We start from the raw sequence: 18,009 nt of genomic DNA, 5'->3' as shown, positions 1-18,009 counted from the left end.
TTCAAATTTGAGACTTGGCTGGTAGAAAATGGCACATTAGCAGCACAAAGTACATATGAAGGATCAAAACAACATTTACCCAACTAACCCACGGAGAATGGGCCGTTTGAACTTCTCTGCCAGCAGTAATTATTGCTCAATGCTTAGCAGAGTTTTACACTCACTAACATAAATGAGAGACTTAAATGAAAAACGGCAATTCCTAAATTTCATTACTCCACCGTCCACAGAAATCCTGAACACTCAGAGGAAAGGCAAAGCTCCGGTGCTGTCTCAACTGGGTTAGTGTCTCCTCGTCATCCTGCACAGAAAGAATAGCACCAAATGACTCATAATCATGCTTGTTTTACTGCTGCGAAGTTAACATTCACACTTCTGATGAAACATTAAAGGCCATTGTGAGGATATTTTTTCCTCCATTTATTGCATGCGTTTAAGACTACGCGAGAGGAAAGACTCGTCGGTCTATCCTAGGTTTTAACTGAACAAGACAATATAAAATCCGCTGAAAAGGACCACGTGACGGTGAGTTATCGCTCCGTGAATTTCAAAGCTGTATAATTACACGGTTCTTACAACCGCTGGGAACTCTGCTCCGTCGCTCCTTTTAACGATGCTGAATAGGCAAAGGCTCCTGGGAGCTGTCTTGATTACAGGTCATCACCTGGCATCTTGCATTCTTGTATTTGAAAAAGGAAAGGGGAAAAAAATATATGCAGGTTTACAGTCTGTAAGAAAACTAGACTCTGTTTTTCAATAGAATAGAATCGGTTTGAAGAATGAAGGAAAAATGTCAAACATAAAAACATTTCTGCTCCTTCAAATATATCAGATGCCAATCATTATCTAGGGTTGGGTTTATGGACACAGTACAATTTGATGTCAGTAAAGGCGCTGTCCGCTCCTGACTTTATGCCCGTGGGCTCAAATGAGCATGCAGAGGAGCAACTTCAAAGCTGATGCCTGCAAGTAACACATTTTATTGGCTTTCCTTTTGATCTGAAGAGGGAGTGAAAGGAGTGCTCGGGCCAAACTGTGTAATTCAAATTTAAATGTGACTCCATGCGCCACTCTTTAAAAATAACAAAGCTTTAGGTATTGTTGGTACACCTCACAGGAGCATCAAAGTGAACCCACTATCGACACATACAGAGTCCTTGTTGACCTTATGTGATATTATAATATATATAGAGAGAGATAAATATACACAGCTCCAAATACATATTAACAATAAGCTATGAAAACAACTGGGGCATTTAGTGAAGAAACACATTTTCCACTTCATTGCTTCATTAGAGACAAAATCCTAATTTGAATGTTTGTGTTGAGCTTCATTGTGAAAGGTTGTAGAATCACCCCCATCAAAATAATCATTCGGCTTTTGGCAGATTTCAGCACCTTGTTTGGGATTTATGGTCTACACATTTACTACATGGTTTCACCATCGCTCTTTCCTGCAGCTGCGGGAGACAGCTCCTGTGCTTTCAGCCCATTAATCTGTGTTGTTTTTGGACTAAAGATTTGCTAATTCAAATCACTTCAGCTGAAATTCATGTAGTCACTGATAATCCAATGGTTATTCAGGTTTTCTGAAGTTTTTCTTTGGGTATTGGCTGCGTTTTTCAGGAGAATAAGCTGAAGTGTGCCAAATTACCCACAAACTGGACTGAAAATCTACGGCAACAGGTCTTATTGGGTGATCAATCCAAATTTAACATTTCTGTATTAAGTTGCTATATTTGTTTGGATGTGGTATATGTTGATATATTTACATCTCTTGAATGATTATTCACATTTTGAAGCACTTTGTAACTGTGTTCTTTAAAAAGGGCTAAACATACACAGTTTTTCCAAAGGGTGAAGTGCTCCACTGTTCTGCTGCAAAGCGGACTGGTGGTTGAAACAACTCCCATCAGTTTTGTGGGAATTTTGTTTTTCTCCTGAAGCAGTTCTTAAACTGAACACATTAAAGGCTATGAGGTCATCCATAAGGCTGACCAAAGCTGTTAAATGCCAGGGTTTTCTGAGAGTGTGCTAGAAACTGTGCTGCTACAACTTCCATACACATCCCACACATTCACAGGGAAGAAGACACATCTGAATCCATGGATATAGTTTTCTCAAGATTATAAACTCTGTGAAATGATTCTATTTATTGTCACCACTGAATCAACTGTGGTCCAAAAACATTCAGAAACCCTCGAGAAATATGATTATTTTTATTTTAATCTGTTCCTGTATGTGATGTGTGTGGACTATTATTACAGGAGTGCTGATCCAACTTTTAAATAAATGTCTGGAACTAACATGAACTAACATGTCCCTTTTAAATATTCCCAGGAAGTCACCCTGAGATGTAACCTTATTATAACCATTTGCAGCACAAATACGAGGCAGGAAACTGAAACTGTTATTTTTTCCTGGTTAAATAAAGGTAAATAAATAAATATGTTCCAGTAATGTTGGAGTCCAGGCTCTGGGGAGGCCAATCCATAATGTATTCCATTGCTTGTTTATATGATCACGGACATGATCATATGCACGCAGCACTGACATGCTGAAGTTGTTGCTAATCAGAAGCTTTCCAGATGGTACTGCATGGCGGCTCAAAACACGATGGTGTTCGTAATTCCATCACTTCTAACAAGATCCCCAACACCACTGACAATGCAGCTAATAGCTCGTTGGGAATCACCTTGTTGATGTGAAATTGCGATCTTATGTAAAATTGTGTTATTTTTGGTGTTTTTATGGATTCAACTAAAAGAATTGGAACAAATGGTGTGTTTTTGTTACAGGTTGCAACTAACATAGTGCCCGAAGATACCATTTAAATTAGGTTATTTGCTAAATTGTCTTAGACGTAACACTGGTTCCTGTTTGGTTAGGTGCTTTTTTATGCTTTGATGATTCGTAGGTCAAAGTGTTCATTTGTTAAGTGGCAACTGAGAAAACATTCCCCTGAAAGTGATCAGCTGGAAGAAAAAAATGAATGAAAATGCATCCAGTGTCCAAAAAACAACTGTGAAACACCTCCAGAAAGCCTGAAAAACTATGATAAAAAAATTGCAGTATTCTATAAATGTACTAATTTATCTATTTTATTTCACAAACAGATTAGCTTACCTTTATCTACCAGCTGACCTTGTAAACTTTGTTGGCCAAGCTGAAGCTATGTGATCACCCTGTTTGTTTCTGTTTTTCACAGATGTGTCAGAACCGATTTGAATCCTGCTCTTGTGGAAATTTAGAAACGGTTAACGTCAAAGACCTACCTAACAGGGCCTCCCATCAGTCAGAAGACAGGCCAAATTAACACCCAGCACTTGGCTGAATGCTTCTGAGAAAAGGTGCGAACAGGCGAGCTTGTGTGGCAGTTTCCCTGCTGAAAGGAAGTCTGGGTCCTCTCCTGTGCACAACAAATGCTGACCACAATACCTCGTGATCTTAAGAAAGCTGAAGGAAAATCATTTGAAAAGATTTTGGAATGAGCAGGCCAAATTAAATAGAGAATAAAACAATATAACTACTATTTTCATTGGTACATGTTTTGCTTTAAATACGAGGATGGAAGCTCTTTGCAGTCCATAGACGAGCACTTGTACTTTATCAACCCAGCAGCTCTGGACTCAATGCCTGTAGCAGGCTTATTCATCCCTGTCAGCCAGACTCAATTTGTTTAGTTGTGACAGTTTAGATTTAGGTTGTGAACAGTGAAGCAGTGAACAAAGGCAGTATGGTTGAGTAGCTGAGGCTTTCTGAAGTCAAATAAATATATAAAGAAATTGTTGTTCCAGGGACATGACATGCCCAGGAATAATGGACCTGTCTCTCTGTGTATGCAGCAGGTTTGCTTCTGTTGAGAGATCATTAGTGCTTTTTGTTTTTTTCTTTTTTTTTCAAGGGGGCTGTTCTCATTTCAAAGGAAAGTTCTGTGATTTCCTGTCTTCATCTTAGTGACCAGTCGCTGCTTCCTTTTTTTAAAAAAGTGCAGATTTCTAAGAGGTAAAAAATCAACTGACGACCAGATCTTTCAAATGAACTGCACTTTTTAAATGCGTCATTAAAACTTCCATCATCAGGAATATGGAGTCTTTGACTGCTGAATGACACCCAAAAAGCATTTTGCCACACACAATCAAGCATCTCTAGTGTATTTCTACCAAAGAGTTCCCCTGTTTAGGAGCACCAATGGGAATGAAGAGATTGTTTTCCCCAGCAGGGCTTAATGATGCCTGATGGCGTATTCAGCTGCCCGGTGCCAGCACTAAAAGCTGATCATTATAGGGCCCTCTGCTCTTTCAGTGCTAAAGCCATGGCTCAGAAAATGAGCTGTCACTAGCTTAAAGAAGGGATGCGGCACGCTGGTGGTCACTATAGTGACCCTGTTTATTCTGGATGCCACTACACTGGGCAGCTGGGCAGGTCTGTGGCATGAAAGTAAAACACACTCTCAAAGCTTTTAGTTGACACTGATATTTAGATGCAGTAAATTCAAACCCTTTTACAAGGTAGAATGAAAAGTGTGGAGTGGTGTTATTACAGGATTTGATACGTGATTCGCAACATTAACTAGGCTGGTTTAGTGTGTTGCAGTGCTAGTTTAAAACTAACCACTCCAGCCATGGGTCCATTCACCCGAACAGGTTACAGAAAACTCAAAACAGAGTTTAATATGTTGCCAATCCTGTGTGATGTCAAATATTATTATTCTTTATTTTGGTATCTGTTTATTTAACGAATATACGGGCACCACATCTGGAAACTGAGCATTTTCCCCTCTGAAAATCTTGTGCAGCATTTTCAAACACCAGCCACGCACACTAGCTCATGGTAGACATAATGCTGCATATGTGTGTGCCATATCATATGCACTTTAGGACATCCTTCAATTTTATGGACTTCTAATTTTAGCTAAGAGGGCTATAACCACTGTGATGGCAAATTAGCCTAAAATTGCTCAGCAGGTCTTTTTGCTGATTTTGCAGGTGATGGTAATTTTACACTTGCTAGACCTGCAAATCTAATACGGTTACTTTCTATCTGTATTGGATCAGAACACTAAGCTGTTTGTGTGATGTTAGACTTGAACTATTTTACAGGGTAGGTGGTCTTACAGTTGCTTCGGATAGTTTTTAGACTAATTTGCTTTATTTTATTATACATGTCATTTTAATGAAAATAACTTCCCGTCACTTTGTTGTTGTTTTTTTTCAAACCCCAAAATGAATCATTTACAAAAGTGTTTAGACTCTTTTACTGTAGCACTGCAAATGGAGGAGATGTATCCTGTCTGCGTCAATACTCCTTAGGAGACGAGTCTAGATGTGGCTCTTATTGCAGCCCACCTTTAGCAAGCAGGTATAATTGGAAAGAGTTTCAAATGGCCCACTGTGTAAATGAGATTTCACAGTTTACACCCATGTAAAGCTATAAACTAAGTCGTGATGTCCAGAGAATTCACTATGTCCTCATAGATGGGAGAACCTGCTTAAAGGGCAACCATCTCAGGAGCACAGTTTCTGTACCAAACAGCTCGACAGAAGACGCCAAATTACATTTTCGAAAAAGGCATTTAAAGACCCAGGGAAAACACGAGGGAGAAGCTGGAGAAGACTTTGTGATCTGATGATTCAGAAGCTTAATTGTTTGGGCTGAACTTCAACCACTATAGCTAAAAGCACCACCCGTTACTTATCACGTGGCTAATACATGCAAACGACGTAGCAACATCATACTACGGTAGTTCTCAGGTGCTTTTTAGAATAAATCTTCCCTGAGAACTTCCTTCAGTGGCTTAATGTTTGCATTTATGCCACCACAGGTGAGAAGAAACAAAGTAAAACTACTTCATTATTGTACTTAGCAGAATTTTCAGGTATCTGTACTTTACTTGAGTATTTATTTTTCTGACAACTCTTTACTTTTACTCCCTACATTTTTAAACAACTACCTGTACTTTCGACTTCTTACATTTTAAAAACTGGCTCTGACTTTTGGTTTAACAGATTTCACTCACAGATGGAGAAAGATCAGAAAGACAGGACGGGAGAAGAAGAAGAGGGGTTGTATTTAAAGGTGATAACTTTTTAGTGGTGTTTAATAAACTGGAAATTTAAAGCTTACATGTAAGTCCTCATGCGTTTAACCTCCCACGACCCTTCTCTTCTGCCTGCTCCTGCGACTCCGTCAGTTCCTGGGGCTCGGACCTAGCTGTCCCCTGTACCCATTCCAATTCCCTGGGTAAGGGTGGGTAGGGCCCAGCCAGTCCCTGCTCCTGTTCCTGCTCCCAGAGCGGATCAGACTAAGCTTCTCCCTGCACCTGTACCAGTTCCTCAGGTGGAGATAACTGTTGTCCACCCCTGGCCTGCCAGAGGTCTCTGCCCTGCCTAGCCCTGCTCCGTCTGGTCTAGCATATGAGGGTCCTGCTCCACCAGAATTCGAGCCAGAGAAACCAGCACCCATAGACTCAAGGACCAGTTGATGGCTTGTCAACACTGACGTCAGCCTCAGAGAGGCCTCCTTCTCTCAGTGTGACAGTGTCCCCTTGTCCCTATGCTTTGGTTCCCCTCTTGTGTCTTTCCCAGTTTAGGTTTTCATTAGTTCCCGTTTATGCTTTGGACTTTTGTCTTTGTTTTGTACCTGTTCCATCAGCTCAATGAAAGTTTTTCTTCCTCTTAAAACCTCTGTCTGCCTCCGTGTCTGCATTTGGGTCCTCATCACAAATACTATGACTGTAAACCTCAGAGCAGCAGGAGCCCAGATTAGCTGATCACGACCTGTCCTCAAAGACAATCTCCTGGAGCTCTCAATAAAAGTTATTGTGCTGTTGTGATTCTTTTCCCCACACTGAGCTGCTACAACCGATTTTAGGGTTCCATCACCACCTGGCTGTACTAATTTTCTGTTTAAAGACAAAGTCACGCTTTCCAGTGTATTTAAGAGAAAATGGAGCTTTTTTAAATGTTCCTTTCATTTTGTCTGCTCATGTTCTACATAACTGATTCGAGCGTTGAGTACATTTCAGAGCCTGTAATTTTTTTTATTTTCACTTGAGCTAAGAAGTTGAATCAGTACTTCAACTTTTACTGGACTATTTTAACACTAGTATTTGTACTTCTGCTAAATGTTCTTTTTCCACCTCTGGACATCCAACTAAATGTCTTAATAAGATGTAATAACCGGGAACAAGATGGAGTATATGGTGATCATAGCTGTATATTTTGTTGTGAGGATAACAGAAAAGTCATTAAGTCCACTGACTGCGGCTAGATCAAAGGGGGAGGAGAGGCTTGTAATTCAATATGTAGTGCTCTCCACCTGCTGCTGTATTACTGACCCAGCCCATATGTTCGCCTCCGTCGGCACATATCTTCACACCAGCAGCAGATGTGGTCTTCCTTTCCTCTAATCTCATTTTAGTTTCTTAATTTTCACTCTGCATTGCAGAGCTAACTTTTGCTTACTCAGCAAAACATAACATGGATTCATTTTTAGCATGTATGAGCAGATCAAACAATGTGTCTGAGACTACCTGCACTGCATCTGACAAGGATGCCTCCTGGGCACCTCCTGGGTAAGGCATGTCACCCTGTGAGGAGACCCAGGATTATATCTCACGGCTGGCCTGGGAACGCCTTGGTGTTCCCCCGGACAAGCTGGAGGAGGTGGCTGGGAAGAGGGAGGTCTGGGCTTCTGTGCTTAGGCTGCTGCCTCCGCGACCCGGCCCCAGATAAGCAGAAGAAGATGGATGGATTGATGGCATTCATCAAAAAGAGATAAATGGGCCAAATATTCAGGAGCCAGCTACACATTATGTGATTCGGGTGTTCACTTTTAGCAAACTTTTTGCCCCAATTTTAAACTGTTGAATTTTTCTTAAGTTAAGCAGCACAGCAGTGGTTAAGTCTGAGCTGTGAAGCGGATGAATTGCGATGTGGAGGTGGAGTCGTAATTGAGTGACATTGCAAACTTGTAAGGATTAATTGTTTTGTGCTTCATTGACCAACTGAATGATTCTTTACACTCACAACTAATCTAATCATTTTATACGCTCGTCATTTTATGTTCTTTTTCCTACATCTAATATATATTGCTGTCTATGTGCAACAAGGTCGCAAATAACAAAATTTCCAATCCTTCAGGTTCAAGACCATTTTCCACTCAGGTTGTGGTGGATAGTAAAAAATTGCATGATGAAGAATGTAAAACAAAGATGCTTCCAGAAAGAAAAACATACTCTTGAGTAATATACCCAGTAATATACACAATGGATTAGTCTCTCGCTATACCTTATAACAGCTGAGTGCCATTGTATCACCATTAGAATGGGCATGATCTGTCATATTGAAATAGTGGGAGTTTCCATCACAGTTCATTAGTTTGCCTTTTATCCTGAGTGTCATGACCAGGAGCCAATCACGCTGATAGTGTCATTAAGACTAGGACTTCAGGGAGGGAAGAAAGATGATGAGATGATATCAGCTGCCCTGTTTAAGCACAGCATTGTGTACAATATAGGTCTCTAATCACAATAACAACATAGCCGTGATTAGCTACTAGAAGCATCCTTGTTTGGCTCAGTGTTTGCACCTGTAATAGATGCGTTGCCACAGCAGCAGATGAGGTTCTCAAGTAATACTGATATTTTCTCCCAGGGTGTAGTGCCGCTTTTGACTATTTTCAGGACAATTGGGCCCTTGTGGGATGGCAATACACCTGATTGCAGTGGCTCTAACAACATGAAATTCCCCTATGTGTCAAACAGACTGGTTATGATGCAAAGAAAGAAAAGAAAAAAAGGGGGCGACGCAAGAGCCTAAATGTCACCACAGCATTAAGGGAGACAGTGATAGCTTTTGGTTATTGATGGCTGGTGAAGTTGTCGCTGCTGCTGCAAAAGAGTCATGCCATTACTCTTATTGGAAATCTATGTTTGATGCTTCGGTTGATAATAATTTTTCCCAAGCTTAACAGACCTGAAAATGTTTAATCAATTACACAAGAAATAACCCCCAAATCATGTATCTGTTAAAGTAATGTGAGTCGTAGCTTGTCAGCACTATTATATCACGCAGTATATATTTTGAATATGCTTATGATGACTCTATTTATTTTACTGCGCATCGCTTAGAGGCTTAATAAAAACAAAAGTGTTATGAGTTTCCTGATTTCTTAAAGTTATATTTGGAAGGCAATTATTTTTTTTCTTTTAAGTTAAAATTCAGTAGTTTAATTCAGTCGATCTATAAGGTGAAAAAAAAGTCTTTTTGTAACATAACGAAGGGCAAACCGGTGGCAGTGAGGAACCATAATTAAGGAAAGGATTCAGTGGCACCTGCATGCCATTTCTCATCATTGCTTTCGCGCACCAATGTCACTGACTGCTCTCCTGCCTTGTGGCAGTCCACTGAATTGCTAAAGCTGGAGCCTGTTTGAATTAGCAAGGAAATGACCATATTTGTTATCTGTGGGAAAGAGCCACACCGGGCTAAATTGAAAGAGTAATGGGCCTGACGTCAGGAATGAAATCCTGCACAAAAGGCTCAGCATCAATTCATCAGGAGACATTCTTGGTGATTAGCATCTGGGGATGCAAGAAACCAAGATGAACAATAAATTACACACTGAAGACGTGGGCTTAGCGTTTGAGACACTTAGCAGTAAATCCAGCGAGGCACACACATCTCTTATTTACATTTTAAGGATCTTCGAAAATATGTGCTTTCTGTGTTTATATTTATATTCTGAGATGGTGCACATATTGTCCAGACACAACTTTTTTATACTTTTTAAATGAAAAACCTTTAAAATATGCACTGTTAACTAATATATGAACCATATCAATAATGAGTAAAATCTTAGAGCCATAATCATCAACAGTGTCATGCAAGTTTGTTCCCTAAATCTTCCTAGATGTGTTCATCAACCAGGATGAAACTTACTGTATAAAGTTCTTAGGGTAGCAGGATTATCAACATCTAGATAGCTTTTGGGAATTATTTGTAAAACATAACTTGGATAATTAAATCATTCTAAACAGTTTAAAACATACCATTTGTGGTGCCTGTCTGCACTCTATATGGACAACTTCACCTTTCTGCACTCCTGGCTGAAAAATTGTAAGTTATTATTAATATTGTACAATTATTAATACAAGAGTTATATAACTATCTATTATATTACCAAAGGTTATTTATTATCAACTGAAATTGACTAGTGGCGGAGGATTTTTTTTTTTTAAACATTCCTTTAGGAAAAGAAACAATGAACCACTATAAAAAAAAAAAAAAACACCTCAGTAAACATAAAACTGTAAATATAAAAATAGAAATAATTATTCTGCAGAAAAATGTTCCCAATCCATGTTAGATGAATTAACATTACTGCTGCATATGTTTAAGATTAAGCTCATTCACTTGAATGTAAATTTACTTTAAAGTATTTACAGAATACATTATATTCTATTTAATGTCCAGCATCATATTCTATAAATCATACCGTATGTTTATAGTGGGTGTCCCGTAAAAACTACTTATCTATCAAAAAATCTGTTGTCCATCTGCTCAGAAACACAGGCCTACATCTTGATTTTTTTAAATTTATATTAAAATACATTATATAATTACATTAAGGAGAAATATGAATCAGTGCTGGCTGAACCTGCACCTGCTTAACTTGCCTGTTTTATTGGACCAGACATGGTCAGAGCTGCCCATCATCCTCAGAGCTTTCCTTGCCAATTTACTTAAGCAATCATTAATAACTTTTTCAAAGTCCAACTTCCCTACATCACACATGTTGGCTTCGCTTGTTAGCAAGAGGAAAGTCATGTGTTACGATGCTAAATCACTGACGCTGTTTTACTTGCTAATGCTAGCTGCTACTAGCTAGTAACTGATCTCAGAGCAGCAAAAACAGACCAATTTACAGTGACAGACCAGAGTTTTATCCAGAAAATGTGCAAACCACCAGTAAAGGCTGCTGGCCTCACAGACATGACTACACTTTTCTAAGAAATTGAAATAAGCACCGCTTTCGGTGACAATAGTCAACTGCAGCGACAAGATGGCAATAGTGTAAGGGATGGGTGCACATCGCAATTGACAGCGATGTCCTTACAGAAAACTATGGGCTCAAATTGTGGTCATAAATATTTTGTACTTGTAAATCAAATGTGTATTTGTGTACTGAGGTTTGTAACCTTGTAAACCAAAATATCTGAAAGTTTTATCTACAGATGAGAATTTGTGTAAATTTGTGATTGACATGACATTGACCAATCAGCTGAAAGGAAGATAAATCAGGTCAAAATTTGGACTTGAAAGTTGAAATCCACAAGCAGCCAGGGAGCATGAGCGCAGACATTTACACGTAGTTTTTTGATTTGTATCTGTAACCAGATCTTAACAAAAAAATTTTTTAACTCGGGTAAATATTTTTTACAAACACAAATCTTTTTTAAACACACACAAATTTTCATCTGTAGATACACAAACATAAAACTTTCAGATATTTTGGTTTACAAGGTTACAAAACTCAGTAGACAAATGCACATTTGATTCACAAGTAGAAAATGTTTATGACCACAATTTGGGCCCATAGAAAAACACTGATATATATGTGAGTGTGTTATGACTGATTATATATATATATATATATATATATATATATATATATATATATATAATATATATTTATATTTATTTATTTATTTATTTATTTAGGACAGTGCATGTTAATGAACATAAATGTAAAAAAAAAAATTACATGAATGTAAACGTACCAGATTATAGCCAAGGGCTAATTTCCATCTGTTGTCCTTAAGCATAAAAATAGACATAATAATTCATAAAAATTCATCATTCATTCATAATAAAAACTCCATCACCAAACTTACACATACACACCATTCTGTTCCCAAATAAAACATTAAAACTATACAACTTATACATGATCACACATATATATATATATATATATATATATATATATATATATATATATATATACATATATATATATATATATATATGTTACATGTATCTTGATCTAATGCAGCATACCATCCATCCATCCATCTTCATCCGCTTTATCCGGGGCCGGGTCGCGGGGGCAGCAGCCTAAGCAAAGAGGCCCAGACCTCCCTCTCCCCAGCCACCTCCTCCAGCTTATCCGGGGGAATACCAAGGCGTTCCCAGGCCAGCCGAGAGATATAATCTCTCCAGCGTGTCCTGGGTCTGCCCCGGGGCCTCCTCCCGGTGGGACATGCCTGGAACACCTCACCCAGGAGGCGCCCAGGGGGCATCCTTGTCAGATGCCCGAACCACCTCAGCTGGCTCCTTTCGATGTGGAGCAGCAGCTGCTCTACTCTGAGCCCCTCCCAGATGGCCGAACTTCTCACCCTATCTCTAAGGGAGAGGCCAGCCACCCTTCGGAGGAAGCTCATTTCTGCCGCTTGTATCCGCAATCTCGTTCTTTCGGTCACTACCCACAGCTCGTGGCCATAGGTGAGGGTAGGGACGTAGATCGACCGGTAAATTGAGAGCTTCGCTTTTACACTCAGCTCCCTCTTCACCACGACGGACCGGTGCAGCGTCCGCATTACTGCAGCTGCAGCCCCAATCCGTCTGTCGATCTCCGGCTCCCTTCTCCCATCACTCGCGAACAAGACCCCGAGATACTTGAACTCCTCCACTTGGGGCAGGAACTCATCCCCGACCCGGAGTGGGCACTCCACCCTTTTCCGGCTGAGAACCATGGCCTCAGATTTGGAGGTGCTGATCCTCATTCCCGCTGCTTCACACTCGGCTGCGAACCGTTCCAGTGCGAGCTGGAGGCCCTCACCCGATGAAGCCAACAGAACCACATCATCTGCAAAAATCAGAGATGAGATTCTGAGGCCACCAAAGCGAAAGCCCTCCGCCACTTGGCTGCGCCTAGAAATCCTGTCCATAAAAATTATGAACAGAACCGGAGACAAAGGGCAGCCCTGGCGGAGCCCATCACCCACCGGGAACGAGTCCAACTTATTGCCGTCAATGCGAACCAAGCTCTTGCAACGGTTGTATAGGGATCGAATGGCCCGTAGCAATGGGCCAGACACCCCATACTCCCGCAACACCTCCCACAAGACACCCCGAGGGACACGGTCAAATGCCTTCTCCAAGTCCACAAAACACATGTAGACTGGTTGGGCAAACTCCCATGCACCCTCAAGTATCCTGGAGAGGATAAAGAGCTGGTCCAGTGTTCCGCGACCAGGACGAAAACCGCATTGTTCCTCCTGTATCCGAGGTTCGACTAACGGACGAACTCTCCTTTCCAGCACCCTGGCATAGACTTTCCCAGGGAGGCTGAGGAGTGTGATCCCCCTGTAGTTGGAACACACCCTCCGGTCCCCCTTCTTAAAGATGGGGACCACCACCCCGGTCTGCCAGTCCACAGGTACTGCCCCTGATCTCCACGCAACATTGCAGAGGCGTGTCAACCAGGACAGCCCTACAACGTCCAGAGCCTTCAGGAACTCGGGGCGGACCTCATCAACACCAGGGGCTCTGCCACCAAGGAGCTGTTTAACTGCCTCAGTGACCTCGCCCCCGGAAATTGGCGGGTCATTCCCCTCATCCCCAGACTCTGCTTCCTCCTCGGAAGACGTGTCAGTGGGATTAAGGAGGTCCTCGAAGTATTCCTTCCACCGCCTGACAATTTTCTCAGTCGACGTCAGCAGCGCTCCGCCAGCACTATACACAGTGCAGGTAGAGCACCGCTTTCCCCTCCTGAGACGTCTGACGGTTTGCCAGAATCTCTTCGAGGCAGTCCGAAAGTCTTTTTCCATGGCCTCTCCGAACTCCTCCCACACCCGAGTTTTTGCTTCAGCCACTGCCCGAGCCGCATTCCGCTTGGCCTGTCGATACCTGTCGGCTGCCTCCGGAGTCCCACAGGCTAACCAAGCCCGATAGGACTCCTTCTTCAGCCTGGTGGCTCCCTTCACCTCTGGTGTCCACCATTTGGTTCGGGGATTACCACCACAGCAGGCACCAACCACCTTGCGGCCACAGCTCAATGCAGCAGCTTCGGCAATGGAGACGCCACATAATGCAGCATACATGCAGCATACATTATGTGAAATTCTTTTGTAAATACATTTTGCTAAACAATGTTTAGTGCAGTGGCACTTTGGGGTTGTTATGTATATCTGTAAAAGTATAAGTGTATAAGTCTATAAGTATCTGTACACTGTGTAAGTGTTCACCAAACAGTGACACTGTAATCGATTACTTTGACTTAAACAATTACAATGTAGCTTGCAGTGAAGAAGAACAATAAATGTGTTTTTGTTATTCATTTGTTTAGTGTTCATGAACAGCCGTTTTTGCCACCTTACCATGTACAGTGAAGGTCAAAAGAATAATATGATAACTTCGAATTAATGTCTGTGTTTTCATACATGAGCGAAGCTAACAAGTGCAGCAGTCCTGACAAAAACCACCCACAGGACAAGATTTTGCTAGCATGACTAATGACTTTCATTGACCTAATTTTATTCACCCTATAAAAGAGTCAGACTTGTATCTTGTGATACAAAGAAACTCTAAGCCAAATTTTATATTTTTAAAACATTTACATTTTTGTGACAGCATTAAAATTGTATTGCTTTACCATCATTTAGTTTGACTCATCAGTCTCATCTTTCAGCTTATTTGTTGCTGAACATTGGTGAAGTATTTGCTCCCTGCAGTTATTTGTGTGTTCACACTTTTGTATTTGTTCCATTTCCTCTTAAGCCACCCCACGGAGAAAACTGAAGTGAGTCCTTAACAAGAAATCACCGTAAGACATTTCCAGGTGTTTTTTCTTTTTCCTTTTTTTTAAAATCCCATTTACTGTTCGCCCACACACAATGAAACATGAACAACAGCAACGTTAATGGAAACATTAAACTGAACCTGCTGCTCTTCTGCTCCCCTCAGAACAAAGACAAATGTTAATGTGCTCTATGCTGACGACAAGTCCATCAATTCTATTTCTTTAGCTCCTGAATATCTGGCCTCGAGGATTCAAGAGGAGTGTGACAACAGAGTGAAATTCTGGAAATGTGAGGTGGGGAATGATATCTGAAACCTTCCTCTCTGTTCTACAAATTGAAGTGCCTGCAACATTTTACATCGCTGCGCTGTAAGACGGACAAATGAGTGAATGAGTATCTGACACCGATAGACGTCATGGCCTATCCTTTTTTTTTTTGTCTTTAAATCATCTGTTATTTGCTACAGTTGTGGAAGCTTAAACTTTCTATGTAACTACAGCGGACGAGCAAATTACAGTGGATTAACTCTACATTGTTCCTTCGTGCTCAAATCAACTGACACATCCCCACTTATTCAAGTCCTTAATTACAGTTTACAGCCGGTGGGTGGTTGGGACTGCTCTGATTGCAGCCGGTGGAAAGGAAAAAGAGGATCAGAGTGTGTATGAAGATGGCACAAGGGTGTCGTAGTGAGGGTAAATACACTCACCAAGTATGCTAGCATGTCTAGTAGTATAATTTGTTCACACAAGATGTTCGTAGAGCTACTATAGCTTGGGAAAACTGTGTTAGCAGCATGTTGAGATCACTGAAGTGCCAGCAGAGAGGGGTGTAAATATTTGGTGTAAAGTATTTTCTCCTTTTCCTCTTTCCACCATCTGGTATTAGCACTGAGCTCTCTCTAAAGCTCCATAACTGCCACATGTTGACTCTCCAGTCACTGTCTCTTGGTCATTTCAACTGACTTTCTATAAGGATGCACTTCATTACTGCATGGCACAGCAAGCAGGTGGAACAGTGCTGTGAGGACGGTGTCTGTCTTGCGCGCATGGCCAGTCAAGATTTGATCATGCTGAAATCAAAACAGCCTCAGCTTTGTGTCGCTGCACGTTTTGAGTGCATGCTCAGCTTTGTGTGTGAGTAAATTATCTACGGTACATGCACAAACGCAACACTGACCTGAGTCTCGCCGATGTGCGTTTTTCATGACGCACGTGTACAGTACTTGCCCCAGTAATAATATGTATCCTGAAGCCTTTATAATATTTGTATAATGAGTGCATTAAGGATGGGAATCAGAGTTGCACAATTAAAGCTACATGTAAGCTCTTTGGGCAAACCATAAATCCTTGTTTTAAAACAATAAATAATAAATAGAACCGCAAATAAACAAACTGCACTATTGGCTGATAATATTTTTATTTAGTCATTATTATTATTTTATTTGTAAATAAAATGCAGATGTATTGGCAGTAGCATTTATAACAGCAAAGAAAGCAAAGAAGAGAAGGGAGAAATATCCCTCAACCACAAAATGAGTATTGATGTGTAGTTTGCTGACCACAGGGGTCAACAACAACAACCAGCATGAGCCAAGCAAACAAATAGAAATGTTATGAAAATTACACTTTAACCTTTAATGTGATGATCCTTTTTTAATCTATGTATAATTACTGCCTCCAGTCCACTGCCAATCAGAACAAAAGGAAACTTTTTTCACACCTAAAGGCCGGACCCTTAGGATGTTAATAGTATGGTGAGGTTAATTTTTCATATTTCAGAAAAGGCAGCAGATAACCGCCCAAGACTCCCGAAAAAAATCTGTGTTAGTCCCGTCAATAAAACAAACAAGCAGTACATTATGAGGGATTAGCTGTCTTGCAACTTTTAATTATTGCTATGGCATTTCAGTGCCCGTTGTTGCAGTGTCAATTAAAATGTGGACTCACTCTCAGCAAAGGCGTAACTTAAAAAAATCCTTTCCACATTAAGTGACTGACTTAGCGATTTACATTGTCTTTTTGTTTTCTTTATTTTTGTAACACATTGTTGTATATTTTTGGACAATGTCAGCTTTTGGTTTGGGACATGTTCAACAGGTATGCCAGTAATCAATGTGTTTAGTGAAACTGAACTCAGGTTTCCAAAAAATGTGGTTAAACAGTTTTCATTTCATTCACAATTTAACAAAAGGGGCAATTACTTTTCATAGGACCAGGTAGGTTTGGATAACTTTTCTCCCTTAATCTATGACATCTTCATTTAAAACTGCATCTACTCTGGTTATCTTTGTCTAATATAAAAATCTGTTTGATGATCTGAAACATGTAAGTGTGACAAATATGCAAAACATTAGGAAATCAGGAAGTGGGCAAACACTTATTCACACCACTATACATGTAACCCCGTTACTGAAATCTATTTAGCCAGGAAAAGGGAAAGACAAAACTGTGATTGACCTGACAGAGACAAAGAGACATTTAGTCCTGTGCTAACACTAATGGTAGCCCATTGGTCAGTCCTATTTGGACTTTGTATTTCCCCAAGCTTTTCTGACCAGACTGTGTGTGCAACCATTTCAACTCTGTTACATATTTTACCAGTAGAAGACAGATTAATTTCAAAGTTTACCTGATTTATTTATCCTGGAATTTCACAGCCATCAGAATCCACATGTACCATCTTTTTCAGAGAAAACACTTATGCTAGCACTGATTTGCACCCCTGTTAAATATATATAAAACAAACACAGAGTGGAGGTCAAAGCTATTAGCTAGCGAGCGCCAATATAGAGCTGCATCCATAAACTATATGGGTGCAATGCAAAGGCTTGGAGACTGCTAAATAATGCCAAGTAGTAAAATACCAGAACTTCATTCACTAAAATTGAGGCACTAGCATTCTGGTGTTATTTGCCAGTGGAAGGCCACTAAGGCCCAGTATCAGATAAATAATGATATTTGAAACTGTATATCAGGCTAAACTACTCCATTAAACCAGTGGAAGTAAGGTGAGCACAATAAGTTAAACGTATAAATACAGAAAGGGTTTTGAACTCAAATTATTCAGTTTATGTGGCACATTTAAGTTTTTGGTGTTTTTGGCTTCATGCTGTTAGCACCCATCATATGTAAATAAATGCTAATAGAGCATGCTCATATGAAAAGAGCAGGTGAAACATATAAAATGTAAAGGGCAGG

General features: G+C 40.4%; 1 long non-coding RNA gene across 1 annotated transcript; it reads right to left on the bottom strand.

Annotated features, from left to right (window-relative positions):
• Positions 1-227: 227 nt before the first annotated feature.
• On the bottom strand, positions 228-10,830 carry LOC309698003. Its single transcript, XR_014273983.1, has 3 exons — positions 10,678-10,830; positions 10,055-10,107; positions 228-301 (listed from the first exon to the last, which is right to left on the bottom strand). It is a non-coding gene; the product is annotated as an uncharacterized lncRNA (long non-coding RNA).
• Positions 10,831-18,009: the final 7,179 nt, after the last annotated feature.

The sequence above is a fragment of the Aulonocara stuartgranti genome (assembly GCF_965226115.1).
Source record: "Aulonocara stuartgranti genome assembly, chromosome: 20".
In the NCBI taxonomy this organism is placed as follows: Eukaryota; Metazoa; Chordata; class Actinopteri; order Cichliformes; family Cichlidae; genus Aulonocara; species Aulonocara stuartgranti.
The sequence above is the reverse complement of the archived record's forward strand: the minus strand, read 5'-3'. Positions and strand labels throughout refer to the sequence as shown.